Source organism: Symphalangus syndactylus, chromosome 20 (genome assembly GCF_028878055.3).
Source record: "Symphalangus syndactylus isolate Jambi chromosome 20, NHGRI_mSymSyn1-v2.1_pri, whole genome shotgun sequence".
NCBI classification, from domain to species: domain Eukaryota; kingdom Metazoa; phylum Chordata; class Mammalia; order Primates; family Hylobatidae; genus Symphalangus; species Symphalangus syndactylus.
Window position 1 is genome coordinate 2,876,884 of NC_072442.2, and position 12,275 is coordinate 2,889,158.

Here is a 12,275-nt window from a genome sequence, read left to right on the forward strand (position 1 = left end):
ATCAAAAGTATGGTTTAACTCTGTTAGCTGAATGCTCAGATCAGAAAGAAGTTTCACAGAATGCTTCTGTGTAGTTTATATTTGAATATATTCCTTTTTCCACTACTACTCTCTTAGCGCTCCAAATGTCCAGTTGCATTTTCTACAGAAAGAGTGTTCAGATCTGCTCAATCAAAAGTATGGTTTAACTCTGTTAGCTGAATGCACAGATCAGAAAGAAGTTTCACAGAATGATTCTGTGTAGTTTATATTTGGAGACATTCCTTTTTCCACTATTACCCTCTTAGCGCTCCGAATCTCCACTTGCATTTTCTACAGAAAGAGTGTTTCAGAACGGCTCAATCAAAACTAAGATTCAACTCTTTTAGTTGAACAAACAGAACAGAAAGTAGTTTCACACAATTCTTCTGTGTAGTTTTTATTTGTAGACATTCTTTTTCCCAATATAGGCCTCTTAGCGCTCAGAATGTCCAATTGCGGTTTCTACAGAAAGAGTGTTTCAGAACGGCTCAATCAAAAGTAAGGTTCAACTCTGTTAGTTGAATGCACAGAACAGAAAGAAGTTTCATACAATGCTTCTGTGTAGTTTATATTTGAACATATTCTTTTTTCCACTATTACCCACTTAGCGCTACGAATGTCCAGTTTCATTTTCTACAGACAGAGTGTTTCAAAACTGCTCAATCAAAAGTATGGTTTAACTCTGTTAGCTGAATGCTCAGATCAGAAAGAAGTTTCACAGAATGCTTCTGTGTAGTTTATATTTGAATATATTCCTTTTTCCACTACTACGCTCTTAGCGCTCCAAATGTCCAGTTGCATTTTCTACACAAAGAGTGTTCAGATCTGCTCAATCAAAAGTATGGTTTAACTCTGTTAGCTGAATGCACAGATCAGAAAGAAGTTTCACAGAATGATTCTGTGTAGTTTATATTTGGAGACATTCCTTTTTCCACTATTACCCTCTTAGCGCTCCGAATCTCCACTTGCATTTTCTACAAAAAGAGTGTTTCATAACTGCTCAATCAAAAATATGTTTTATCTCTGTTAACTGAATTTACAGATCAGAAATAAGTTTCACAGAATGCATCTGTGTAGTTTTTATTTGAAGATATTCTTTTTCCCAATGTAGGCCTCTTAGCGCTTAGCATGTCCAATTGCAGTTTCTACAGAAATAGTGTTTCAGAACGGCTCAATTAAAAGTAAGGTTCAACTCTGTTAGTTGAATGCACAGAACAGAAAGAATTTTCACAGAATGCTACTGTGTAGTTTATATTTGAATATATTCCTTTTTCCACTATTACCCTCTTAGCGCTCCGAATGTCCACTTGCATTTTCTACAGAAAGAGTGTTCAGAACTGCGCAATCAAAAGTATGGTTTAACTCTGTTAGCTTAATGAACATATCAGAAATAAGTTTCACACAATGCTTCTGTGTAGTTTTTATTTGAAGATATTATTTTTCCCAATAGAGGCCTCTTAGCGCTCAGAATGTCCAATTGCAGCTTCTACAGAAAGAGTGTTTCAGAAAGGCTCAATCAAAACTAAGGTTCAACTCTGTTAGTTGAATGCACAGAACAGAAAGGAATTTCATACAATGCTTCTGTGTAGTTTATATTTGAACATATTCTTTTTTCCACTATTACCCACTTGGCGCTACGAATGTCCAGTTGCATTTTCTACAGACAGAGTGTTTCAAAACTGCTCAATCAAAAGTATGGTTTAAATCTGTTAGCTGAATGCTCAGATCAGAAAGAAGTTTCACAGAATGCTTCTGTGTAGTTTATATTTGAATATATTCCTTTTTCCACTACTACTCTCTTAGCGCTCCAAATGTCCAGTTGCATTTTCTACAGAAAGAGTGTTCAGATCTGCTCAATCAAAAGTATGGTTTAACTCTGTTAGCTGAATGCACAGATCAGAAAGAAGTTTCACAGAATGATTCTGTGTAGTTTATATTTGGAGACATTACCTTTTCCACTATTACCCTCTTAGCGCTCCGAATGTCCACTTGCATTTTCTACAGAAAGAGTGTTTCAGAACGGCTCAATCAAAACTAAGGTTCAACTCTTTTAGTTGAACAAACAGAACAGAAAGAAGTTTCACACAATTCTTCTGTGTAGTTTTTATTTGTAGACATTCTTTTTCCCAATATAGGCCTCTTAGCGCTCAGAATGTCCAATTGCAGTTTCTACAGAAAGAGTGTTTCAGAACGGCTCAATCAAAAGCAAGGTTCAACTCTGTTAGTTGAATGCACAGAACAGAAAGAAGTTTCATACAATGCTTCTGTGTAGTTTATATTTGAACATATTCTTTTTTCCACTATTACCCACTTAGCGCTACGAATGTCCAGTTGCATTTTCTACAGACAGAGTGTTTCAAAACTGCTCAATCAAAAGTATGGTTTAAGTCTGTTAGCTGAATGCTCAGATCAGAAAGAAGTTTCACAGAATGCTTCTGTGTAGTTTATATTTGAATATATTCCTTTTTCCACTACTACTCTCTTAGCGCTCCAAATGTCCAGTTGCATTTTCTACAGAAAGAGTGTTCAGATCTGCTCAATCAAAAGTATGGTTTAACTCTGTTAGCTGAATGCACAGATCAGAAAGAAGTTTCACAGAATGATTCTGTGTAGTTTATATTTGGAGACATTCCTTTTTCCACTATTACCCTCTTAGCGCTCCGAATCTCCACTTGCATTTTCTACAGAAAGAGTGTTTCAGAACGGCTCAATCAAAACTAAGGTTCAACTCTTTTAGTTGAACAAACAGAACAGAAAGTAGTTTCACACAATTCTTCTGTGTAGTTTTTATTTGTAGACATTCTTTTTCCCAATATAGGCCTCTTAGCGCTCAGAATGTCCAATTGCAGTTTCTACAGAAAGAGTGTTTCAGAACGGCTCAATCAAAAGTAAGGTTCAACTCTGTTAGTTGAATGCACAGAACAGAAAGAAGTTTCATACAATGCTTCTGTGTAGTTTATAGTTGAACATATTCTTTTTTCCACTATTACCCACTTAGCGCTACGAATGTCCAGTTGCATTTTCTACAGACAGAGTGTTTCAAAACTGCTCAATCAAAAGTATGGTTTAACTCTGTTAGCTGAATGCTCAGATCAGAAAGAAGTTTCACAGAATGCTTCTGTGTAGTTTATATTTGAATATATTCCTTTTTCCACTACTACGCTCTTAGCGCTCCAAATGTCCAGTTGCATTTTCTACACAAAGAGTGTTCAGATCTGCTCAATCAAAAGTATGGTTTAACTCTGTTAGCTGAATGCACAGATCAGAAAGAAGTTTCACCGAATGATTCTGTGTAGTTTATATTTGAAGACATTCCTTTTTCCACTATTACCCTCTTAGCGCTCCGAATCTCCACTTGCATTTTCTACAAAAAGAGTGTTTCATAGCTGCTCAATCAAAAATATGTTTTATCTCTGTTAACTGAATTTACAGATCAGAAATAAGTTTCACAGAATGCATCTGTGTAGTTTTTATTTGAAGATATTCTTTTTCCCAATGTAGGCCTCTTAGCGCTTAGCATGTCCAATTGCAGTTTCTACAGAAAGAGTGTTTCAGAACGGCTCAATCAAAAGTAAGGTTCAACTCTGTTAGTTGAATGCACAGAACAGAAAGAATTTTCACAGAATGCTACTGTGTAGTTTATATTTGAATATATTCCTTTTTCCACTATTACCCTCTTAGCGCTCCGAATGTCCACTTGCATTTTCTACAGAAAGAGTGTTCAGAACTGCGCAATCAAAAGTATGGTTTAACTCTGTTAGCTTAATGAACATATCAGAAATAAGTTTCACACAATGCTTCTGTGTAGTTTTTATTTGAAGATATTATTTTTCCCAATATAGGCCTCTTAGCGCTCAGAATGTCCAATTGCAGTTTCTACAGAAAGAGTGTTTCAGAAAGGCTCAATCAAAACTAAGGTTCAACTCTGTTAGTTGAATGCACAGAACAGAAAGTAATTTCATACAATGCTTCTGTGTAGTTTATATTTGAACATATTCTTTTTTCCACTATTACCCAATTGGCGCTACGAATGTCCAGTTGCATTTTCTACAGACAGAGTGTTTCAAAACTGCTCAATCAAAAGTATGGTTTAACTCTGTTAGCTGAATGCTCAGATCAGAAAGAAGTTTCACAGAATGCTTCTGTGTAGTTTATATTTGAATATATTCCTTTTTCCACTACTACTCTCTTAGCGCTCCAAATGTCCAGTTGCATTTTCTACAGAAAGAGTGTTCAGATCTGCTCAATCAAAAGTATGGTTTAACTCTGTTAGCTGAATGCACAGATCAGAAAGAAGTTTCACAGAATGATTCTGTGTAGTTTATATTTGGAGACATTATTTTTCCACTATTACCCTCTTAGCGCTCCGAATGTCCACTTGCATTTTCTACAGAAAGAGTGTTTCAGAACGGCTCAATCAAAACTAAGGTTCAACTCTTTTAGTTGAACAAACAGAACAGAAAGAAGTTTCACAAAATTCTTCTGTGTAGTTTTTATTTGTAGACATTCTTTTTCCCAATATAGGCCTCTTAGCGCTCAGAATGTCCAATTGCAGTTTCTACAGAAAGAGTGTTTCAGAACGGCTCAATCAAAAGTAAGGTTCAACTCTGTTAGTTGAATGCACAGAACAGAAAGAAGTTTCATACAATGCTTCTGTGTAGTTTATATTTGAACATATTCTTTTTTCCACTATTACCCACTTAGCGCTACGAATGTCCAGTTGCATTTTCTACAGACAGAGTGTTTCAAAACTGCTCAATCAAAAGTATGGTTTAACTCTGTTAGCTGAATGCTCAGATCAGAAAGAAGTTTCACAGAATGCTTCTGTGTAGTTTATATTTGAATATATTCCTTTTTCCACTACTACGCTCTTAGCGCTCCAAATGTCCAGTTGCATTTTCTACAGAAAGAGTGTTCAGATCTGCTCAATCAAAAGTATGGTTTAACTCTGTTAGCTGAATGCACAGATCAGAAAGAAGTTTCACCGAATGATTCTGTGTAGTTTATATTTGAAGACATTCCTTTTTCCACTATTACCCTCTTAGCGCTCCGAATCTCCACTTGCATTTTCTACAAAAAGAGTGTTTCATAGCTGCTCAATCAAAAATATGTTTTATCTCTGTTAACTGAATTTACAGATCAGAAATATGTTTCACAGAATGCATCTGTGTAGTTTTTATTTGAAGATATTCTTTTTCCCAATGTAGGCCTCTTAGCGCTTAGCATGTCCAATTGCAGTTTCTACAGAAAGAGTGTTTCAGAACGGCTCAATCAAAAGTAAGGTTCAACTCTGTTAGTTGAATGCACAGAACAGAAAGAATTTTCACAGAATGCTACTGTGTAGTTTATATTTGAATATATTCCTTTTTCCACTATTACCCTCTTAGCGCTCCGAATGTCCACTTGCATTTTCTACAGAAAGAGTGTTCAGAACTGCGCAATCAATAGTATGGTTTAACTCTGTTAGCTTAATGAACATATCAGAAATAAGTTTCACACAATGCTTCTGTGTAGTTTTTATTTGAAGATATTATTTTTCCCAATATAGGCCTCTTAGCGCTCAGAATGTCCAATTGCAGTTTCTACAGAAAGAGTGTTTCAGAAAGGCTCAATCAAAACTAAGGTTCAACTCTGTTAGTTGAATGCACAGAACAGAAAGTAATTTCATACAATGGTTCTGTGTAGTTTATATTTGAACATATTCTTTTTTCCACTATTACCCACTTGGCGCTACGAATGTCCAGTTGCATTTTCTACAGACAGAGTGTTTCAAAACTGCTCAATCAAAAGTATGGTTTAACTCTGTTAGCTGAATGCTCAGATCAGAAAGAAGTTTCACAGAATGCTTCTGTGTAGTTTATATTTGAATATATTCCTTTTTCCACTACTACTCTCTTAGCGCTCCAAATGTCCAGTTGCATTTTCTACAGAAAGAGTGTTCAGATCTGCTCAATCAAAAGTATGGTTTAACTCTGTTAGCTGAATGCACAGATCAGAAAGAAGTTTCACAGAATGATTCTGTGTAGTTTATATTTGGAGACATTCCTTTTTCCACTATTACCCTCTTAGCGCTCCGAATCTCCACTTGCATTTTCTACAGAAAGAGTGTTTCAGAACGGCTCAATCAAAACTAAAGTTCAACTCTTTTAGTTGAACAAACAGAACAGAAAGAAGTTTCACACAATTCTTCTGTGTAGTTTTTATTTGTAGACATTCTTTTTCCCAATACAGGCCACTTAGCGCTCAGAATGTCCAATTGCAGTTTCTACAGAAAGAGTGTTTCAGAACGGCTCAATCAAAAGTAAGGTTCAACTCTCTTAGTTGAATGCACAGAACAGAAAGAAGTTTCATACAATGCTTCTGTGTAGTTTATATTTGAACATATTCTTTTTTCCACTATTACCCACTTAGCGCTACGAATGTCCAGTTGCATTTTCTACAGACAGAGTGTTTCAAAACTGCTCAATCAAAAGTATGGTTTAACTCTGTTAGCTGAATGCTCAGAATAAAATGAAGTTTCACAGAATGCTTCTGGGTAGTTTATATTTGAATATATTCCTTTTTCCACTACTACGCTCTTAGCGCTCCAAATGTCCAGTTGCATTTTCTACAGAAAGAGTGTTCAGATCTGCTCAATCAAAAGTATGGTTTAACTCTGTTAGCTGAATGCACAGATCAGAAAGAAGTTTCACCGAATGATTCTGTGTAGTTTATATTTGAAGACATTCCTTTTTCCACTATTACCCACTTAGCGCTCCGAATCTCCACTTGCATTTTCTACAAAAAGAGTGTTTCATAACTGCTCAATCAAAAATATGTTTTATCTCTGTTAACTGAATTTACAGATCAGAAATAAGTTTCACAGAATGCATCTGTGTAGTTTTTATTTGAAGATATTCTTTTTCCCAATGTAGGCCTCTTAGCGCTTAGCATGTCCAATTGCAGTTTCTACAGAAAGAGTGTTTCAGAACGGCTCAATCAAAAGTAAGGTTCAACTCGGTTAGTTGAATGCACAGAACAGAAAGAATTTTCACAGAATGCTACTGTGTGGTTTATATTTGAATATATTCCTTTTTCCACTATTACCCTCTTAGCGCTCCGAAAGTCCACTTGCATTTTCTACAGAAAGAGTGTTCAGAACTGCGCAATCAAAAGTATGGTTTAACTCTGTTAGCTTAATGAACATATCAGAAATAAGTTTCACACAATGCTTCTGTGTAGTTTTTATTTGAAGATATTATTTTTCCCAATATAGGCCTCTTAGCGCTCAGAATGTCCAATTGCAGTTTCTACAGAAAGAGTGTTTCAGAAAGGCTCAATCAAAACTAAGGTTCAACTCTGTTAGTTGAATGCACAGAACAGAAAGAAATTTCATACAATGCTTCTGTGTAGTTTATATTTGAACATATTCTTTTTTCCACTATTACCCAATTGGCGCTACGAATGTCCAGTTGCATTTTCTACAGACAGAGTGTTTCAAAACTGCTCAATCAAAAGTATGGTTTAACTCTGTTAGCTGAATGCTCAGATCAGAAAGAAGTTTCACAGAATGCTTCTGTGTAGTTTATATTTGAATATATTCCTTTTTCCACTACTACTCTCTTAGCGCTCCAAATGTCCAGTTGCATTTTCTACAGAAAGAGTGTTCAGATCTGCTCAATCAAAAGTATGGTTTAACTCTGTTAGCTGAATGCACAGATCAGAAAGAAGTTTCACAGAATGATTCTGTGTAGTTTATATTTGGAGACATTACTTTTTCCACTATTACCCTCTTAGCGCTCCGAATGTCCACTTGCATTTTCTACAGAAAGAGTGTTTCAGAACGGCTCAATCAAAACTAAGGTTCAACTCTTTTAGTTGAACAAACAGAACAGAAAGTAGTTTCACACAATTCTTCTGTGTAGTTTTTATTTGTAGACATTCTTTTTCCCAATATAGGCCTCTTAGCGCTCAGAATGTCCAATTGCAGTTTCTACAGAAAGAGTGTTTCAGAACGGCTCAATCAAAAGTAAGGTTCAACTCTGTTAGTTGAATGCACAGAACAGAAAGAAGTTTCATACAATGCTTCTGTGTAGTTTATATTTGAACATATTCTTTTTTCCACTATTACCCACTTAGCGCTACGAATGTCCAGTTGCATTTTCTACAGACAGAGTGTTTCAAAACTGCTCAATCAAAAGTATGGTTTAACTCTGTTAGCTGAATGCTCAGATCAGAAAGAAGTTTCACAGAATGCTTCTGTGTAGTTTATATTTGAATATATTCCTTTTTCCACTACTACGCTCTTAGCGCTCCAAATGTCCAGTTGCATTTTCTACAGAAAGAGTGTTCAGATCTGCTCAATCAAAAGTATGGTTTAACTCTGTTAGCTGAATGCACAGATCAGAAAGAAGTTTCACCGAATGATTCTGTGTAGTTTATATTTGAAGACATTCCTTTTTCCACTATTACCCTCTTAGCGCTCCGAATCTCCACTTGCATTTTCTACAAAAAGAGTGTTTCATAGCTGCTCAATCAAAAATATGTTTTATCTCTGTTAACTGAATTTACAGATCAGAAATAAGTTTCACAGAATGCATCTGTGTAGTTTTTATTTGAAGATATTCTTTTTCCCAATGTAGGCCTCTTAGCGCTTAGCATGTCCAATTGCAGTTTCTACAGAAAGAGTGTTTCAGAACGGCTCAATTAAAAGTAAGGTTCAACTCTGTTAGTTGAATGCACAGAACAGAAAGAATTTTCACAGAATGCTACTGTGTAGTTTATATTTGAATATATTCCTTTTTCCACTATTACCCTCTTAGCGCTCCGAATGTCCACTTGCATTTTCTACAGAAAGAGTGTTCAGAACTGCGCAATCAAAAGTATGGTTTAACTCTGTTAGCTTAATGAACATATCAGAAATAAGTTTCACACAATGCTTCTGTGTAGTTTTTATTTGAAGATATTATTTTTCCCAATAGAGGCCTCTTAGCGCTCAGAATGTCCAATTGCAGTTTCTACAGAAAGAGTGTTTCAGAAAGGCTCAATCAAAAGTAAGGTTCAACTCTGTTAGTTGAATGCACAGAACAGAAAGAAGTTTCATACAATGCTTCTGTGTAGTTTATATTTGAACATATTTTTTTTCCACTGTTACCCACTTAGCGCTACGAATGTCCAGTTGCATTTTCTACAGACAGAGTGTTTCAAAACTGCTCAATCAAAAGTATGGTTTAACTCTGTTAGCTGAATGCTCAGATCAGAAAGAAGTTTCACAGAATGCTTCTGTGTAGTTTATATTTGAATATATTCCTTTTTCCACTACTACTCTCTTAGCGCTCCAAATGTCCAGTTGCATTTTCTACAGAAAGAGTGTTCAGATCTGCTCAATCAAAAGTATGGTTTAACTCTGTTAGCTGAATGCACAGATCAGAAAGAAGTTTCACAGAATGATTCTGTGTAGTTTAAATTTGGAGACATTCCTTTTTCCACTATTACCCTCTTAGCGCTCCGAATCTCCACTTGCATTTTCTACAAAAAGAGTGTTTCATAACTGCTCAATCAAAAATATTTTTTATCTCTGTTAACTGAATTTACAGATCAGAAATAAGTTTCACAGAATGCATCTGTGTAGTTTTTATTTGAAGATATTCTTTTTCCCAATGTAGGCCTCTTAGCGCTTAGCATGTCCAATTGCAGTTTCTACAGAAAGAGTGTTTCAGAACGGCTCAATTAAAAGTAAGGTTCAACTCTGTTAGTTGAATGCACAGAACAGAAAGTATTTTCACAGATTGCTACTGTGTAGTTTATATTTGAATATATTCCTTTTTCCACTATTACCCTCTTAGCGCTCCGAATGTCCACTTGCATTTTCTACAGAAAGAGTGTTCAGAACTGCGCAATCAAAAGTATGGTTTAACTCTGTTAGCTTAATGAACATATCAGAAATAAGTTTCACACAATGCTTCTGTGTAGTTTTTATTTGAAGATATTATTTTTCCCAATAGAGGCCTCTTAGCGCTCAGAATGTCCAATTGCAGTTTCTACAGAAAGAGTGTTTCAGAAAGGCTCAATCAAAAGTAAGGTTCAACTCTGTTAGTTGAATGCACAGAACAGAAAGAAGTTTCATACAATGTTTCTGTGTAGTTTATATTTGAACATATTCTTTTTTCCACTATTACCCACTTAGCGCTACGAATGTCCAGTTGCATTTTCTACAGACAGAGTGTTTCAAAACTGCTCAATCAAAAGTATGGTTTAACTCTGTTAGCTGAATGCTCAGATCAGAAAGTAGTTTCACAGAATGCTTCTGTGTAGTTTATATTTGAATATATTCCTTTTTCCACTACTACTCTCTTAGCGCTCCAAATGTCCAGTTGCATTTTCTACAGAAAGAGTGTTCAGATCTGCTCAATCAAAAGTATGGTTTAACTCTGTTAGCTGAATGCACAGATCAGAAAGAAGTTTCACAGAATGATTCTGTGTAGTTTATATTTGGAGACATTACTTTTTCCACTATTACCCTCTTAGCGCTCCGAATGTCCACTTGCATTTTCTACAGAAAGAGTGTTTCAGAACGGCTCAATCAAAACTAAGGTTCAACTCTTTTAGTTGAACAAACAGAACAGAAAGAAGTTTCACACAATTCTTCTGTGTAGTTTTTATTTGTAGACATTCTTTTTCCCAATATAGGCCTCTTAGCGCTCAGAATGTCCAATTGCAGTTTCTACAGAAAGAGTGTTTCAGAACGGCTCAATCAAAAGTAAGGTTCAACTCTGTTAGTTGAATGCACAGAACAGAAAGAAGTTTCATACAATGCTTCTGTGTAGTTTATATTTGAACATATTCTTTTTTCCACTATTACCCACTTGGCGCTACGAATGTCCAGTTGCATTTTCTACAGACAGAGTGTTTCAAAACTGCTCAATCAAAAGTATGGTTTAACTCTGTTAGCTGAATGCTCAGATCAGAAAGAAGTTTCACAGAATGCTTCTGTGTAGTTTATATTTGAATATATTCCTTTTTCCACTACTACTCTCTTAGCGCTCCAAATGTCCAGTTGCATTTTCTACAGAAAGAGTGTTCAGATCTGCTCAATCAAAAGTATGGTTTAACTCTGTTAGCTGAATGCACAGATCAGAAAGAAGTTTCACAGAATGATTCTGTGTAGTTTATATTTGGAGACATTCCTTTTTCCACTATTACCCTCTTAGCGCTCCGAATCTCCACTTGCATTTTCTACAGAAAGAGTGTTTCAGAACGGCTCAATCAAAACTAAGATTCAACTCTTTTAGTTGAACAAACAGAACAGAAAGTAGTTTCACACAATTCTTCTGTGTAGTTTTTATTTGTAGACATTCTTTTTCCCAATATAGGCCTCTTAGCGCTCAGAATGTCCAATTGCAGTTTCTACAGAAAGAGTGTTTCAGAACGGCTCAATCAAAAGTAAGGTTCAACTCTGTTAGTTGAATGCACAGAACAGAAAGAAGTTTCATACAATGCTTCTGTGTAGTTTATATTTGAACATATTCTTTTTTCCACTATTACCCACTTAGCGCTACGAATGTCCAGTTGCATTTTCTACAGACAGAGTGTTTCAAAACTGCTCAATCAAAAGTATGGTTTAACTCTGTTAGCTGAATGCTCAGATCAGAAAGAAGTTTCACAGAATGATTCTGTGTAGTTTATATTTGAATATATTCCTTTTTCCACTACTACGCTCTTAGCGCTCCAAATGTCCAGTTGCATTTTCTACACAAAGAGTGTTCAGATCTGCTCAATCAAAAGTATGGTTTAACTCTGTTAGCTGAATGCACAGATCAGAAAGAAGTTTCACCGAATGATTCTGTGTAGTTTATATTTGAAGACATTCCTTTTTCCACTATTACCCTCTTAGCGCTCCGAATCTCCACTTGCATTTTCTACAAAAAGAGTGTTTCATAGCTGCTCAATCAAAAATATGTTTTATCTCTGTTAACTGAATTTACAGATCAGAAATAAGTTTCACAGAATGCATCTGTGTAGTTTTTATTTGAAGATATTCTTTTTCCCAATGTAGGCCTCTTAGCGCTTAGCATGTCCAATTGCAGTTTCTACAGAAAGAGTGTTTCAGAACGGCTCAATCAAAAGTAAGGTTCAACTCTGTTAGTTGAATGCACAGAACAGAAAGAATTTTCACAGAATGCTACTGTGTAGTTTATATTTGAATATATTCCTTTTTCCACTATTACCCTCTTAGCGCTCCGAATGTCCACTTGCATTTTCTACAGAAAGAGTGT